The following is a 19,361-nucleotide window of genomic DNA, read 5'->3' on the forward strand; positions in this document are numbered from 1 at the left end:
AAGCTGAAAGAAGAAGAAGATCACTGAAATATCTATGGCCATCTGTTATTCATGTTGGAGGGATGTTCTTTGTCTGCCTGCTAATCACTATGATATATGTTTTAAATCCTGTAACTTCTTGTATTGAATATTGCAGGAGTAGCCATATTTGCAGTGATTGGAAACAAATGCACACAGCATAAGTTTAATATACCATGTTATCTTTTTTGTTGCATTAGCATAAAATATATGCTTATTATCAGCCTTTTGCTCTCAACACCTTCCTCAATCAAAACCAGTAAATTATATCTATTTCAACGGTGAAGGGAAAGTACTTGTACTCTCAAGTGCTCTATGAAACATGCCCCTGAAGACAAATTCCCCCATCTTATTCCCACGGGAAAAGTAGAACTTCTTGGGTGGCTTCAGTGGGCTAACTTTTGAAGATTCCTAAAGTAAGCTTTTAAGTTTCAAATGGCAACTGGAATAGAAATATACTTGCTTCTTCACCTTGGAACTTCAAGACATCTAGCTAGATTGTACAGAAATTGATTACATTTTAACATCATTATAACAAACAGATCAATACAGAGTGCCATGTGACTCATAATGCTCTAGTGGATAATATGTATGTTCTCACACCAATACAAGCATTATCTTTGACTAGTAGTTATCTTCCAGGAAAAATAAGAAAAAATACAGTAGATGCACATGTAATGCGTGCTGTAATAACTAAGGTACACTAAATGGAAGGAGAAGCTTATCAATAACATCACAGGGAAAAATAAGGGAACTCAAAAAATGTCTATGCAACACTATCACTAAAAATACTAAAAATCCACAGGTTAGTTATAGAGCTCATACCTAACCTATATGTCCTAATAAAAATATTAGGAACATTATGGAATAAAGAACATTAATAATAGAGGTAAATTCATTTGGTCAAGTGTTTATACATATATGAATGTCAAGCTTGTCAAAAATGAATTTGAGAAAATATAATCTGTGCATCTCAGTTTTAAACTGGAATCAATTTTGTTAGCAACGGTAACAAAACTGGTTTTATTTATGAATGTTATCCATGAGGAAAGAACATGGCAATCTTTAAAATAAGGAATTTAGTGCTTTATTTTTCTCTTCTTTAGGAATCAACAAGATATGTATTTAAACAGCATCATAAACAAGTTAAGTAACAATTACAAGGATTTCAGCAGGATCTGATACAGCATCAAAAACTCTTCAGCATATTTTTTCCCAGACATTTTCTATAAATGTTTAAATAATGAATAAACAGCACATACTAATTAAACAGTCCAGTGTCAGATGATAAATCAGTATCAAGACTAATTACCTGACTGTGTTTGCCATGAATAATGGTTATCTCTAGCAAACCGGAGATAATTTACTCTGGAACCCAGTTATAAAAGAAAATAGGGTAAACTATGGACAAATGCAGACTTCTTAGCATTGTTACAGACAGCAAATTAACGGGGATATGACTCCTGAAATGGGTAACACAAATGCTAACACAGATTTGAATGCTGTATGATGATGCCTTTACTGTTTTGACCATGTATGCACAATAACATATTGCTCAAACAGTACATGGTGCTCTACATGCAGTGTATTTCTGAACAGTAGCATGTTCATAGCATTGCCTTATACTTGTACTTTCACCAACAGCAGCTGCAGTTAAGTATGACTATATACAGTATGACTACCAACCTAGAAATTACTGCTGCAAGGATCAAAATCAAAGTGAGTTTGCCACTTTAGAGCTTTTCCTGGAAGTGTTGCTCCCATCGATAAATAGGTCTGATTTAGGGGAATGGATTTTATTAAAATGTCTGAAGGAAAACTGATTAGTAGCATTGTCTACATATTTCAAATGTGGTAAACAGGTGTTATTTTTCAGGTTAGATACTGCTATTCAAGTAAGCACTTTTAACAAAATGCAGTGACACTTCACTTCCGTAACCTGAACAAATAACACAACATTCAGGCTTTCCCTCATTTAAAGTAATGTTAGTTGACAACACATTACTGAACAACAAAACCTCAAATGGATAAAGTAGACATGCACATCGTTATTACATCAGCCTTAGCTGTGCCCAGCAAACACTTTTTAATCAAATCACACTTAAACTTCCAAAACAGACCCTGAAAAACAAAGTATTAATAAAACAGACCTTGAGAAAAACAGTATGAATACTGCCACAATATTAAGACTTTCACAGCTATTTCCCAGTTGCACACACACATTAAATTTTATAGGTTCACATATTCATAGGTAAGTACTAAGCAATCAGTCAGCAGTTCAAGCCTAGAAAATAACTCATCTCCAAAAGTTTCAGCTTCAAGGAGATTAACGCCAAGATAGACAGCTAAGAATTTTCAGCGACCCATCCAATTATCTTGGCTTACCTTGAAGGTAGCAATGATGCTACTCTGCTTTTGATATAGAAGAATTTTGTTCCAGAGGTGTGGTTTAAACAAGAATATAAATCTATCATGCTAATACATATATTGTTTTATCTGTTAATAAAAGTTTAGTTCCTATAATTAGACATTTGAGTAACCATTTTGTTCTGCAAAGGAATAGAAGGCCAAAGAGGGTTGGATCCTTCATGGCTTGAAAGGTTAGACACAGGTCCACACAAAGGAGTCTACAAGAGACCGAGGACACAGAAAGTGCTGCCAGCCTGTCCAGAAAAATTACAATTTTTGAAGCCACTAATCTTTTCAGTTTGGGATCTCTTAAATCTCTTATTTTGAAGAAATGTTTAGAGAAATACATGGCAAAAGGGGCATTCTATTCAATAATGGTTCTGATGTGATACACATAATGGGAGTATTAAGCCTTCTCTGCATCTTGTGGAGATGCCTTTAGAATTAGATTAGCCAGATAGGAGGCTTTCCAAATGGATGTGGAGACATGATAAAAAGCAAGCAATTATCAATGTGTGTGGGGATTTCTTATGACAGTGTAGAACAGGAATGCCACTTATATGACATGGGAAAATGGTTTGTTTACCAAATTAATTATAATATGTTTTCACATTTTAATTTGAGATCATTGTCCTTCCTTCAGCTGGAGCAATTGTGAGTGGAAGATCAAATATCAGCACACAATTTACAAATGCCGGCATATCTAGAAGACTATAGGCCAGGAGTATTGGCCTGAATGTCTGAGAAACAGTTGCCAAATAAGAGATGACCCAACACTGACCTCTGTGGTATCTCATATGTAATATTTTTTGCTATTAAAAGTGACACCTGGGATTCTAACCACATATGGGTTCTGTCAGGCAACCAGTAAACTATCCACCGCACAACATTATGATTTTTTATTCATTTACAAGTCTGTCAGAATTGCCTACATGGAAAATAGCATCCATGCCTTGGCCAGGTCCCTGCATACCATATGTACTGTGTACCTTAATCTATTGCTTTGATGACTTTTGCAAAGAAATTAATGAGGTTGAATTGGCAGGATCTTCCTCTGACAAACCCAAACTGACGAGGGTCTGAGATTTTCCCTGTCTAGATTAATGAGAACTGGGACAATATGTTCTAAACATATGAGGCTAATGAGGCTAGTGAGACTAAGGGTTGCGTAGTTAAGGCTCTGAGGCACACTTCTCAACTGACCAGATTTTTGCAGAATGTCCAAATCTTTGCTTCATAGTTCTGGTGTGTTCCTCACAGAATTTGACAACATTTCTGTTTCCAACTTCGTAACCTCCAGAAAATACATGCTAATTGAAAATCTATTATTGTAACACATCATCCTAAGTTTATAAGAGTTCTGTTTAAAAATGTTCCTACTTTATGGCCTTTGTGCTGCATTTCGTGGACTTAGAGCTTGGGCGGTATGATCCATGGTTGGGTCACCCTCATGTAACAATATTACAGTGGCTGCTTTACAGACTTTGAGAATATAACCAATGCACAGGCTTAGATTAAAGAGGTTAAACAGAGGTTCAGATAGACTATATTTGATACTAGTAATCAGGAAACATAGTATATTATTAAGGGCAATGGATGAAGTGCTCTTAGCTTTTATGAAGGCTGAGATGACATGTTCCATAGTAATTAAAGGCCTTTCTCTCAACCTGGAAACATCAACAATCTGGACAAAGTCCCATGAAAAATAAGTACAAATCTGTACACTGATTAACATAGCATTTGCATACATAATTATGTAGCCCCACCCACTCCAATGGAATTATTGGATACCAACTTTTAAATGCAAACTGAAGAGCAGACAACCAAAATTTGATCATGAAACACAATAAGAAGAACAATAGTGTTTATTTATATTAATATTTGAACTTGTGTATAACTAAAATACAATATTCTTTTATAAAAATAACATTAAATGGCTTGATTAGATACGTGTTATTCTAACACATGCAACTTCTATTTTACTATTTTACTTTTGAAAAAATACAAAAGGACTGTCACAGTGTCTGTCACATCAGTTATACCTTGTTATCACTCCATGAAAAAAGTCTACACTGCAGACAGTTACTTCACTGTTTACTTTTCACTTAGGCAGCTTAGGCTGTGCAATGGCATTATGGTGTGAATTAATAAAATAAACCCCACGTCACAGAAGGAAACAAAAAAGACAACATGGAAACCACAGCATACAATATCCACCAGGTAGAGTAACAGCATGAACACACAGCATCAAAAATAATTACCTTTTCAATACACTTTAATTCTGTTTGCCAGCTTTTTCCCATACCATACAACAACTTAAACCATGCAAATCCCACCAATAAACCTCGCAATAACAGTCAAACTTACCTTTCATATATACAATCCCATCCCAATGCACATTCCCCTTTGAGATGCATAAGTAAAGGAAGTGTTGCAAACAGTTGCTCTAGTAGCAACTTAAAAGCTCTAGCTTTGATAGATTAGCAGATAACTTTTTGTAGCATAGTTGCATGCATATCTATGTGCCACTGCCACTTACGTGTTATTGTATGCAAATTTATATTATAATATAAATTTATAATACAAAATACAAATAGCCTCACATTTCAGTATGTCTACTATAATTAATTACTGCATAATCACTACGTTGGGTAACCATTGCCATATATTATTACACCTGTAGAAATACTTGCTTGTTAAACCATAGAAAACAGCTCCGTAATGTTCAGATTTGAAGAGAAGAATAAAACTTCTATATACCTTGCCATGTGTCTACTTACTCTATGACACCAAACATGTATTTTCTTTGTCCTTTTTTGTGTAGGAGAGCAAAAGAGTTACAAATAATTAAAAACATGTTATTAAAATGACGCAGCGTCTTCTAAATATAGAACTTTTAGTGTGATTCAATTACAGTGCTTTAGTAGGGTGTTGAAATATAATGGAAGAGAATGTTTTTGGTTCCTCTTATCCATGATCTTGCAGCCCAGGGCATGTCTGAAAATATCAGAATTGGATAGTTCACTTACTCAGTAAATAAATGCATACATTAATTTCAAAATGAAATACTTCTGATCTTTGAGTTATAATTAACAAAATGTACATTTACCTCTCAATATGGTAAAAGTGAACACCTCTGTTTTTTGCTAAGCTAAATTAAATTATTTTTCCTGAAAAAATAGTTAATATTGCATTTAACTTGTGTGTAAACAACTCTGAAAGGAATAACATTACTCTTTTGCTTGAAGAATTAATCAAGTTCACATTCCTTTTTTTTTCTGTCACTCTACTTTGCTGTTTTTTCTTTTCAGAAGTTGTTTTCCATTGTTAGATGTTCCATTTAGAGTTTGGTTTGCACATTTAAAGAAAATTTCAAGTGCTAAACTATTTTTAAAAGTCACTTTCTTTCCACCTTATCAACATATGACAATGTAACTATTTTACTGAGATTATCACATTGTACAACCATCTTTGAATACTACTGTTTTGTGCTGATGTGCACATCTGAGCAATATTTGTCCAATTACTTTTATTATTATTCATTGGACTTCCCTTGGTTTTGTATCTCAGTTTACTATAATACTTTTTTATTTCTGCATGCCTCTCTGTGTATTCTTGAACAGCTACATAGTATTTATACTGTTTCTTTTTGGTATATACTCTGCAGCCTTAAGTATAATATTTTAATATCTGATAACTCCATAGCTTATTTTTTTCTGGATTTGCACTTCTTCAGTTTTGCAGTATCAGATTTGTCAGCACATTTATTACATTATTACTTAAGGCACAGGCAATCATACATTATTTACCTGGAGGTGGAGGACGAGCCGGAGGAAGAAGCAGCAGTAATATACTTCTTCATGATGAGCTGTTGATGACCTACTTGACTGTTGCTATTGACCGCTGCACAGCTCCAGGTCTGACTGAGACTGCTCTGCTGCTCCCTTGGGGACAGGGACAGAGAGTTCATAGGTTCATAGGTTCATAGGTTCACACTAGGCTATCTGCCCTAGGGCATTTATAAGCCTAGCCAGAATGTGTTTGGCTTTCTCCACCCATTTTAAATTAATTTTGCTATGCCCTTTTTTGAGGTTAGTATACTGTGCCTCTGTCTAATAGTGTCACAGAAGTGATACCCAGGGTAAACCTACGATCTCCCATCCACTCATCAAGATTCCTCTTGAAGAGAGTCAATGAGGGACTCTGTCTAACCTGGACTGGGATTTTATTCCAGAGTGAAGGGAGCCTCTGGGTTATGAATCTGTCCCTCCAGCATGTCCTATTTATTTCAGTGCTGAGGTTCAAGTCTCTCGAGCGTGTAGCTCGATAGGATTTGGATTTTCTGAGGTGCAGCATGTCCATTAATTCCGGGTTATACGTCAGGCACAGATCGCCTCTGAACAGGCGGTATGCCACTGAGTAGAGCTGGAGTTTCTTCAACTGGGCAGCCTATGGCATCTGTTTGAGCCCTTTGATCCTCTTGGTGAGGTACTTTTGTTGTCTTTCCAGTTGCTGCAGGTGTCTGGTAAGGTACATCCCAAAAGGGGCATTGTACCCAATTATGGGCCTGATGAGGGATGAGTAAAGAGGCACGATGACCTCCCCTGATCTAGATGTGAATCCCTTCATGATTAGGTGGGCTATATAAAATGTTTTTCTAACCACTTTGGCCACGTGGTTGTCAAATGAGAGATTGCTGTCAACTTGGGTCCCCAGGTCCCTAATTACTTCTTCTGTACTTAATGGATTACCACCTCTGTGGTAATTTGTGGGCACTTTGTTTTTGCCAAAGGGGATGACTATACACTTTTTGGCATTTAGCTTGAGGCCATGGCTCTGGAACCAGTTGTCTGTTTCTATGAGGCCCTTTTGGAGGATGCTTGTGTCGGCTGGAGAGTCGATTATGGCACCCAGTTTGCAGTCATCTGCGAACTTGGTCAGCCACAGTCCTTCCATGTTGGCCTGTACCTCCGAGAAATATATACTGAACAAGAGAGGTCCCAGGACTGAGCCTTGTGGGACGCCACTTGTAACTGGTTTGGAGTCTGACATGGCTCCAGCAATTCTAACCATGTGGGTTCTGTCCTTGAGCCAGTTTGCAATCCATCTAGTGACATAGGGGTTAATATTTAAGCTGGTGAGCTCATCTATAATGCCCGAGTGGGGTATTGTATCGAAGGTTTTTGCGAGGTCCAGGTAGGCTGTGTGGACCACCTTCCCCTCGTCAATGGCCTTGGTGACTGTTTCAAAGAAATCAACCAGGTTTAAGAGGTAGGATCTGCCCTTAACAAAGCTGAACTGGGTAGGATCTAGTGTCTGTAGGTCCCCAATATCTTTATTTATGAGGTCCATGATGATCCTTTCCATAGCTTTGCAGGCCAAGCTAGTCAGGCTTATGGGGCGATAGTTTCCAGGATCCGTTGAGGCGCCACCTTTGTGCAGAGGGACCACAGTTGCTGTACGCCACTCTTTGGGTACATATCCTGTAGTAAGGCTGAGACTGAACAGTAGTTTTATGTTTGGGTTTAGCTCTTCTTGGAATTCATGTAGGACGCAGCCCGGGACACCGTCTGGTCCCATTCATGCTGTGTTTTTTGCTTTGGAGAGGGCGGCTCTTACCTGAGCATCCGAGATGTCAGGGGGGCAGCACCCTGCTGGGATAGATATTTGCCCTTTTGGTGGGAGGAGGGGAGAAGTTTGTGCTGAACCTGTCAGCTAGGATGTTGGCAATGTCTGTGGGTTCGGTGTATTTTTTGTCATTTTGGACTAATTCTGAGCATATCTCGGAATTACCACCCAGGTTCCTAACATAACTAAAGAAAACCTTGTGATTATCCTTAGTGTCCTGTGCAATTTTTCTCTCGAAGCTGGCCTTAGACGATTTTATGAGTGCCCGTAGTTTTTTGCTAATACTGATCAGAGATGCCTTCCCTTTTTGGAATTTTGCTCTATCATTTAGCAGCTTCCTCCTTCTATTGTATAGTTTGTTTATGGCTGGGATCCACCAGACAGGACGTCTGCCTTTGGAGGATTGGGTCTTGGTTTTATTTGGGATTGCATGATCCATGCATTCCTGAATGTGTTCATAGAATGCGTTTATAAAGGATTCTGCGGTCTGGGCCATATTTTCCACAGGCCTGTGGGGCTTTGAAGGATTCCACCTCAGTTTTGAGGAGTGTGAAATTTGCTTTAGAGAAGTTTTTCACTGTGGTTTTCTGGGCAGGGGGTGGTGTCGGGATGTGAATATCCAGTGAGATTAGTTTATGGTCTGATCTTACCAGTGAGGGATACACTTCTGGTCTGGAGCATAGAGTCCCCATGTTGGTGATGATCAGGTCCAGTATGTTTTTCCCTCTTGTGGGAGTGGTAACAAGTTGTTCCATAGCATTTGAGTTTCTAAATTCTAGGAACCTTTGGGCTAGGGTGCTGGAGCTAGAGTAATGCTCCCAGTTTATGTTTGGGTAGTTGTAGTCGCCCAATATAATGGTGTTTGGAGAGACCTTCATATTTTCCAGTGTTCTCAGGAAGGCCGAGTGGGGTTCCTGGGTTAGGGAGGGTGGTCTGTAGCAGGCTATAAACTGGAAGGCAGTTTTACCCACTGTTAGTTGCACATGGATAGTCTCTGATGCTTCGTGCTGTGCCACCAACCTGGAGGTGTGGGTATCTTTGACGAATATTGATACTCTCCCTCCTTTTGTGGATTGGTCCAAGTTTTGGGGCCGAAAAGCATGGTATGAGGTATAACCTGGTAGTGCTGGGGTGCTCTTGGGAGCCTTGAACCAGGTTTCTGTTACTGCACAGATATCAATGTTCTCCATGCTAAGGAGAGTTTTGAGTGCGTGCATCTTGAAGTTTAGACTTCTGGCGTTGAGTAGCATTACTCTTAGTTTCTTATCCCTTGTGATACCTATGGAGGTGGGTTTGTCTTTTGAGCCTTGCCTAAAAAGGCACTATGGGGGTAGCAAGAGCCTTTGCCAATATCCGAAAGCCCAGGGGTGACAGGTGCAAGCCATCCCTAGCGAAGCATCGTGGCTTGTCGAGCATGTCATCCCAGGCTGACAGGCATTGGATCCCCTTTGAATGACACCAATACTTAAGCCAATTGTTGAAATTGATCATCTTGTCTTCATATTGTGGCATCATTCTTGGTGAGGGTAAGATGCTACTCAAGGTCAGGGTCATACCGGCATGGGCCACATGCTCAGAGGGCTCCTCTATGTCTCTTTTCATGTAGTCCAGGTAGGTATGTCTCAGGTCATTCACATCAGCATGGACAATGACTGAGTCATCTTTGTACTTGCCTTGAAGTGACCTGAGTGCTTGTGTTATGTGGCAGATCCTAGCGCCTGACAGGCAGCTCACCATGACCTTCTCCTTGTTCAGCCTGGTGAGCGGGACGTCAGTGTGCCTGATGATAGAGTCACCTATTACAAGTGTATCAGGTGTGCTGTTTAGCCTTAAGGGCTGTGACTGTTCGGCACACTGGCTTTGTGAGCTATGTGTTGCATGTGTTTTGTTTTGGGGTAGCGGTTGCTTGGGTGTCTGCTTTGGAGGTCTCTGCTGCTTAGGCAGATTTTTATTTAGAGCCTCCGAGTATGTTTTTGTGTGTTTATGTGTTTGGTTTGCTGTCGTGGTAGGTCTATGTGAGACTGGAATTGTACTGAGTGTGGTTTCCTTCTCCTCCTGACTGGTTACGCCAGTACTGAGTTGAGAGAGCTTAGCCTCCAGTTTGGCTATATGGATGCATCTCTCACATGTGTTGGAATTTGTTGGGAGGAGGAGAGGGTTGTCTATGTACATGAGGCAGTTGTAACATTGCCTCAAGATTCCCAGATTCACCAGCTGGACCGGAGAGATGATTGACAACTGACCTTTGGACATGCTAGAATAGTACTGGGAATTCCTTTATAATTAAAAAAAAGGGCCAATGGGGAACAAGATACTCAAGAGGACTTTGTGAGAGTGTAGTGCTTTTAATTTTTTAGTGCTGACTTATATAATTGCTTTAGTGAGCAAGTGACTTTAGTGAGCAAGTGCCAGGTAACTTAAGTGCAATGTGTTACAGGTAACTTAAATGCAAAAATGACAAACAGTAACTTTCTTTTAAGTGAAACAAGGAAATGAGTACAGTAAGCAATGCAGATATCACTAGGGATCTACAGAAGCGCTGAAAAGCTGTGTTTTAGGTGGTATTAGCATTTCAGGGAAATAACAAGCAAACAAACAACAAGCATACAAACAGAGCTAGATTCAGCAGGCCTGGATCTAGTCTATGCTACAGCAAACAAGGTGTACCAATTTCAGTAAGAAACAGTTGAAATATGCAGGCACTATAAGCCTTTAACCAGAAATTCCCAGCTCAGAAGGGCAGAGTCCAGCCTCTCCTCCCACAAGACTGCAGACCATGAACCGTCTTAATGTATAATAACTGGCCTGAAGCCTAAGTGCTTAAACCAGAACTAATACACTTTTAGAATAACAGACACTGAGCCCACAATCAGCAGTTCCCAACTTAGAAGGATGTAAGCTACCTGTCCAGCTACTACAGTGCAGACCACAAACCTTCTTAATGTAAAACAATGCTTCCTTAGTGCCACTGCCTGCCTGCCTAAATCTGAATTGAATTAAATATTAGCTGAGCTGCAGCCTGGAATGAAATTTAAAAAAAAAAACAAAAACAAACACACTTTCTATGCCTGTGTGTCACTCTGACAGACCTGGATCTAATTCCAGAGAGCTGACAGAGCTGCTGGCACATGCGCAAGTGTAGTAAAACATAAACCACTCAGAGTCTCCAACTCAGCCCTCAGCTGAAATGGCGAATTCTGACAGGCTGGTCATGAAGCTGATGTCATTGCGTATGCCTCTGCACGTGATGACATCAACAAAAAAAAAAAGGCAGAAAAACATTCAAAAAGAAGCTGAGAAATTTGGGAATTAAGGGGCCACTCATAAATCCGTGGCACCCCATTATTTGTCCTCAAAACCTGTAAATACTGAGGACTTTGGTATGGTTGGGAGACCTGATTAAAGGCAATGACTGGGAAAATGGATTCTGTGGAATAGCTACAAGGCAAACTAAGCTTTGCACTAAATTCTTCAACTACAATATAATTTCTTTTGGGTCAGAATGGGCAGTATTACTCTGGACTAGTGTTAAGGATTACTGGGTGTTAGTTCTTAACTTCCTGACACAGTTAAAGAAACATTGGTATTATTTTTGTTTCAGTAGCTATTCTACCATATTCAGCTTTGAGCTTTCTAATGGTTCCTTTAAGTTCTAATTATTTAAGTGTGATGTTAAGGAATGTAGAATGAAACTTTTACAAGCGTCAAGTAATTGTATTTCTCTTTTTATACAATTTATATGTATGGGCATTCTACCATCCAATGTTGTTTTTAAATTTCTTATTATATATGGTGCAAATACGACATAGACTCCCCTTTCAATAGAACTATTTAAATGGGAATAGAAGTCAGATGAATAGCTGTTTTTAGAAGCTGGGAAGCCACCAGAAATAAACAATATGGTTTCTATTAATAATATTTGACTAGATAAACAAACTAGAATACAAAGAATTTCATTTGCTAATGTGATGATGTCATTGTTTTTGGCGTTTATAATGAAGTTTGTCTGCATATAATGTTATTCTTTTATTTACTTTTTATTGGATTTTACATAAGTGAAAATTTTAGATAGAAGATTTACACTATATAACAATCAATTAATAAAAGAAAAAAAATGAAACAAGCATAAATAGAACTATATACAGAGTCCATAACGAAGGTACACATTGAACAAAACCATTAATACTTTTCTAATAAGTCTTTACATTTTTGCCAAGATAAACATTTAGGTGGGATATTCTTTGTTCTGTAACATATAGTCGGTAGTTCCTTATTACATATATTTTTGCTATACAGATGAATTCATTAAAAGAGAGGATATCTTTGCTTTTCCAGTTCATTGTGCTGACTTGTCTAGCAGTAGCCAAGGAAAGGCACTTGTGTTTTTGCAATAACATCGGAATTTGGACATTGAATAAAATCAAAGAATTCATAATATTACAATTATCTGTCCATAGTGCCTTAGCAAAACTTCTAAATTCTTCCCAGAACTGTACAACCACCTTACACTCAATAATCATGTGTAACCAATTTGCATCTAAAATCTTATCACACCTCCAACATTTTATTTATTTTTTCCTATAAATCAATGCAATTTTATGTGGTGTTAAAAGCACATCTATGTAAATATTTTCATGTAAAAATTCTCCAGTAAAGTGAGGAGGCGGTGCTGTTTATAGATTTCAAAGATATTTTTTATTATCTTCTGAGAATATCTCATTGTTGATTTTTCTTGAATATTCCCAATAAAGATGAACCAAAAACTATAAATTCAGCACTTAAAATCTTATAAGTTATTGGTAAATAAGACTTATTTTTGATTCCCCAGACTATTAATACTAAAGAAATATTCTAATATTATTTGTCAAGGGCTTTGTACTCATATTTAGTGCCACTTGTATTTTATTGGTAATAAATTCAATAAAATGTGTATACTCAGACAATTGTTTTTATGTATATTATATCTAGCTAAAACATAATCAGACTTATGTAATGTATTTATATCTAAGAACTGATACCACAATTTTAAATCATTGCCTTTAAGTCTAGCATTTTACTAAGATTAAAGGATTCCAAGCAACCATTGGTACAGGTTATAAGAAACATCAGAAATAATAAATGTTTAACCAAGTAATTGCTCTCCATCACTTTCTTAAACATAGTTAAAATATAGTTAACTCTAGGGGTGGATATAAAAGAATTTTTGGTATTCATGCTAAAGTCTTTTAGAACCCAATATATTTTATTGACATCTAAAGAAAAAAATAGGATATATCTCATATTCAATGCTTCATATAAAACTGTATCATGTAATGCTTTCCAGACTGAAGTATAAGAAATGTTTAGTCAAAGGCTCACAATATTAATAAGAGCTAATTTTGCACATAATTCAATATTAGGAAATGCAATCCCATTTTCTTCCCAAGTTTTTATATGCCAGTCTAAAGCTATTCTAGATTTTTGAGGGTACCATAAGAATTTAAGTAAAATTGAGTTTATCTATTTAGAAGTTTTTTTATGCAGGAGTATAATCAATGACTGTATACAAAATAAGATTTTTTTTTTGTAAAATAATAATTTCTAGCAATGTAAGCATTTCCTCCATAGTAAAAATCATTTTATTCCAATTATCAGTTAGTTTTATTATTGAGTTAATTAACATTTTATAGTTTGTGGATATGGTATCTTTCAAGGTAGGTTTTATGATGATTCCCAAGTATTTAAGTTATTTGTTCTCCCAACCAAATTTTCTATAAATTTTTTAAATACATATTTTTTTTGAAAGAGTCACCAAGGACTCAGTATATAATGGAGTTATTAAATTTTTGTTTAGTTAACAACATTTTTGAATTTGATGGGACATTATATAAACAAAAAATGGGAAATGCAATGGGGGCAGCCTTCGCCCCAGCGTATGCCAATTTGTTCATGGGACTGTTTGAGTTGGAACATGTCTATAGAAATAGTTTTTTTAGGGGTCATGTAATACAATATTTTCGTTTTATCGACGATTTGATTTTTATTTGTAAGGGTGATACAGAGGAAGCTAAGGTATTTATACAATATTTGAACAACAATGAATATAAAATCAAATTTGATGATATCCATATGGGAGAAGAAATCAATTATTTGGACATAAATTTGAAGGGGCAAGTAGGCAAAAAAATTCAAGCTAAAATATATAGGAAGTTCGAACAAATGAGTAGGATGGTACATGCTACTAGCTGCCACCCAGAACATACACTGAAATCTATCCCATATGGGGAAATGCTAAGAGTCAAAAGGCTATGTACCAATGTTAGGGAAGCAGAAGTAGAGTGTGACAAGGTTTGCAATAAATTCATGGAGAGAGGTTATGACCCAAATCAAGTGAAACTAAGTTATAATAAAGTATTTGGAAAAAGTAGCAAAAAACAAGATTATGGGAACAAGGACAAAAATAGTCAGCATGTAGTTACAAATTACAAGGAGAATGTTCAAAAATGTTTTTGTCACAAAATATACTATTTTTCTCAAGTATTTAATGAAATGATAAAAATAGTTGGAACAAGACAAGAAGGGAGGTACCTTCTTTGGTGAATGTTGAGCTTACTATTTCTTTCCAGAGAGGGAGAAGTTTGAAGGATTTTTTAGTAAGAGGCAGGTTTGAGAGACCAACACAGAAGCTAGCATGTGCAATAACAAGGAAGGGAACTTTCCCCTGTGGAAAGTGTGCAATATGCCCTTACATAATCAGAGAAGCTGAAGATATTAAGGGGGAAAGTTTTAATACTATAGGAACATTTAACTGCACTAGCAGGGGGATTACATATCTTATAAAATGCTTTTGTGGAAAGGCTATATTGGGGAAACTAAAAGAAGTCTGGCTGAGAGAATAAAAGAACATGTTAGGGATGTTAAAAATAGGAAGATGAGCAGCCCAGTGGCAGAACATTTTCATTCAGAACATGGAAGTATAATAGAGAATATGAAAGTCACTATTTTGGAACAAGTATATAACAGATATGGAGATGAAAATGTATTGAAAAAGATTTTAAGAAGAAAGGAAGCAATTTTAATAATGAAATATGAAACTTTGCAGCCTTTAGGAATGAATAAAGAGTGCAATTGGCAGAACTTCATGGGTTAATTGTTAGCTTAACAATTAGGAACTGATTTTATTATGTAATGAATTGTTAATTGATATGGCAGCTGTATAAAAGGACTGTGTGAGTGAGCTTTACTTTTTTACTCTGTAAAGGCTTGCAGCCGAGGCGCTAGGAGAGGAGAGACAAATAAAAGGTTTTTATTAAATTCTTATTTTGGAAAGTAGAGCTGTTTTCACTGGTCTTTTGTGTGGTTTCAGAACATATTTATTTTTATTTATCAATAACATTTCCATTTTACTTTGATGGAAATTTAAACCAGAGATCTTTTCAAAGTACTTTAGTAACCCAAGGATATGCTCTAATGAAGAATCAGTACAACAAGTTTTTAATAAAATGCCATCTTCAAACAACTGAATTTTTGAATTATTATTATATTTTAAGGAAAACCCCTCTATCTTTGCATTATTTCTAATAAACATAGCAAAATGTTCAAACAATAAAGGAAATAAAGGGCATTCTTACTTTGTTCCCTTTAGTATTTTGAATGAACTAGATACAAAAGAACCAATTGTAAGAAAAGATAATGTATTATTATATAATTTTATTATTAGTTGTATAAAATATAAAGAAAATTGTATTCCTTAAGTAGCTTGTATAAATATGACCAGTTGATGGAATCAAAAGCTCTATCTAGATCTAAGCTTATGATTGTAAGTTTTTTCTTATTTTTATTAGCAACATCTATAAAAGGCAAAAGCCTGATAATGTTCTCTTGCACTTTCATGTATAAAATAAAACCAGTTTGATGATCTTCAATTAAATTAAACATCGTATTATTTAATCTTTTTGCCAATATGGACATAAAAATTTTGTAATCAACATTTAAAAGAGAAATACAATGATTAGAAGAGCACATCCTTCAATCTTTTTCTTGTTTCAAAATAGGAGATATCAATGAGAATTTCCAAGAAAGAGAAACATTCAACTTGTTGTTAACCTGTTCAAATGCATATAATAAAATATTTAAAATACTGTCTGGAATTAATTTACATATTTCAGAATTATACCATCTAGACCTGCAGCTTTGTTAGTTTTTAGATTTTTAATTTGTTCTTTCAGTTCCTTGGAGGAAAATGATTACTCTAGCCTAATATTTTGCTGCTTTGTTAATTTATGTTTTATATTGTCCTTCAAAAAGCTATCCATTAAATCACTGATTTCTACAGTTGATTTACTGCTATTAATTAATTCATAATGATTTCAAAAAAAATCCAATATTGTCTTTCAGTTACTTTTACATGTGAATTATTAATTTTATGTGCAATCTCACTAATATGGTTTATATTATTTAATATTTTAGTGCTAATAGCTAGTCTATGTAATTTTTTTAGGATTAATAGAATATGAATGTAATGTGAGTTTTTCCAAATTAATTGAGACTTTGTGATTTAATATTTCTAAATGTTTTTGATTTATTGCTTTCAGGTCAGAGTTTACAGTCTTATCATTAGGTCATGGGTTTCATTTTAATTAATTTTGTTTTTTGGTATAATCCGTTCTTTATCCCATTCCTTTTTTTGATAAATACTAAATCTTAATTCTGCCATATAGATATGCTTGTAATGAATCCCATCACCATTATTATTAAACTCTGTAAACATATGTGACTTCTTCTGAAATGACCCTCCACCTCTGGGCCAGTAATTAAGCCTCAATCTTCACCACTGGCACCATGGGGGGTGTTCACTGACAGGATAACAGGTGCACACGCATTATCTCTAAATGCAGCTCTCTGCATCAAGCACAATCAAGCACAATTTCCCTTAAGAGCACATAGAGAACACAGTCTCCATCTTTCTCAACATCACCAATAAGACTCCCCACTGGCACAGCTATAGAGCTGAGATCTCAGCTGTGTCCAAGCCAAGACCTCCAGCACCCTCTCTGTCCAACCAGTGCTTTGTGTCCCTGCCCAAGTAGCTGACACACACACACACACACACACACACACACACACACACACACACACACACACACACACACACACACACATGGGAAAGGCTGGCACAGGTATACTAGCTATGCCCCCTTCTGGCCAGACTATAAGACAGTTATGACTGTCACCAGACACTCCTGCCAGTTACCTTAAGGCTCTTACAAGGATACCCAATATACTGAGTGAAATTAATATTACTACAAATGGTAGTTTGACTAAGAGTAAGGATATTAGGAGTGGCCCACAGAGTGTCACCAAATAAATATGCAAGTACTCTCAAAACTTAAATATCTCTACAAAGATCAGCCACAATCGGAGGTTTAAATATATAAAATATGTTTAATAATAAATAAAAGAACAAGAAAATACTAAGTATATATTCACAGTGATATCAGAGTTCAGAATCACAGCAAATATTTAAAACAACATTGAAGGACAGGATCAGACAAATAAAGAAAAACAATATCTAAACTAAGCTTCACTATATTCCTGACTGAATCAAAGAGAATTATACTATTCCCTAATAACTTAGTTAATAGACCAAGGTAGATGATGTGGTGAATGGTCCTTCTTGTTCTCAGGCCTAAGACAGAATATAATATGCTCCTGAGACATCAGTCTCCTCTAATATTACAACATGATTTCTATACAGAATGACATCACATATATTTGGTCATTTGACTCTATTACCCACAGTATCATCAACCCTGAACACTGCCAGGATTTTAACACTTGCATGTAAAAAATACACACACAAGAGTTTGCTCATATCTGCTGAGCTTCTAGAGGTCCTAAAACAATTACACACTTTCACTCTTCCTGAGTGGCAATTAGTTCACCCTAAAGACAATAAAAGAAACATTAGTTCAGACGTTATGCTTATGGCTGCATTGAAACCTGTGAGATAGCACATTTATGGCCTAGCCTGTAAAGTGATTTAATGTAGATATGTTTTAAAGTTTGCTGGACTGAGGTCAACCTCCTGTCTCCCAGTTTCCTCTGTTAAAACATATACATTTAAACAGTTACAATAGTGCATGTACATTTCTGTTCTCTTCAGTATGGCACACTGTAGATATATTTCAAACACGAGCACTTTACACAAACATCTGTATAAATCAGTTTGATATACACATGACATACTGTCTTAAGATATTTATAACAAAAACATCTTGTATAAATCAGTTTGATAATCACAAATGACATATAATTATTTACAAAATTCCAGCTAGTTGTGCTGTCAGTACCTCCAATTCTTACAACTTTAAAAACATTCCTCAAATCCTTTCATCTTTGTAATATAAGCTCGGATTCTCTGCCAAAAAAGCAGATGTCTAGATTTTATGTTAAAATTAAAAGTTATAACATTATGATCAGACAACAGGCACAATATTGTTGATACTTCATCAAATTTAGAATATAATTCATTAGATGCAAGAAACTTTATGTATGCTTGTTTGGATACCAAATCTAAATAAATAGTGAGTATAGCTAAGGGAATTTGCCAGTTTTAAATCATAAATATCTTTTAAATTAATTGTGTTTGTGAAATAATTCAGTTGTTTATCAGGGTTGATATTCCAGGTTTTTTCTCTTTAGTAGTATCTCTTTCAGAAAGTATACAATTAAAATCTCAGACTAATAAAATTTCTCCTTTCACATGTAAAGTTCTAATGTCTAAATATTTTTCTGCTATTTTAGAACCAGTTCCAGGTATTCAATAAACATTCACAAATGAATAATATTTCTTGTTAATTTCAAGTACTACCAAACAAATCATATACTTTTTATCAGAGTAGGTATCCATCACTTTAGGCATAGTGGTTGATTTCTTCCAAAGCATAAGAGTGCTTCTCCTTTTGAAACTATAACATGAATCTGCTAGGATTGAATAGTCTTTAAATAACAGCTTAATTATATCTTTTTTCAACAAGTTGTATCTTGTAAAATGACTATATTAGCTTTATCCATTTTAATGTATTTAAGTGAGCTACCTCTCTTCATGGGATTGTTAAGACCATTGACATTCAATGAAAGGCATTTATACATTAACATCTGAAACATAAAACATCTCTAAAATAATTAAAATATGACTTTATTTAAGAAAACTTATTATTGTTATTGGCATATTTTGTCATGGACAAAATCACAAACTTAGCTATTCACAAATTAATTATAATACTATTTACATTTCCTAACATGGACTATAAAATTCCTGGTTT

General features: G+C 35.8%; 1 protein-coding gene across 2 annotated transcripts in view; it reads right to left on the reverse strand.

Moving 5' to 3' along the window:
- Positions 1-19,361, reverse strand: part of SLC4A4 (solute carrier family 4 member 4) — a 1,959,050-nt gene that overhangs the window by 176,290 nt on the left and 1,763,399 nt on the right. The window lies entirely within an intron of this gene.

The sequence above is a fragment of the Protopterus annectens genome, chromosome 2.part0, assembly GCF_019279795.1.
Source record: "Protopterus annectens isolate FY-2018-M chromosome 2.part0, PAN1.0, whole genome shotgun sequence".
Lineage (NCBI taxonomy): Eukaryota > Metazoa > Chordata > Ceratodontiformes > Protopteridae > Protopterus > Protopterus annectens.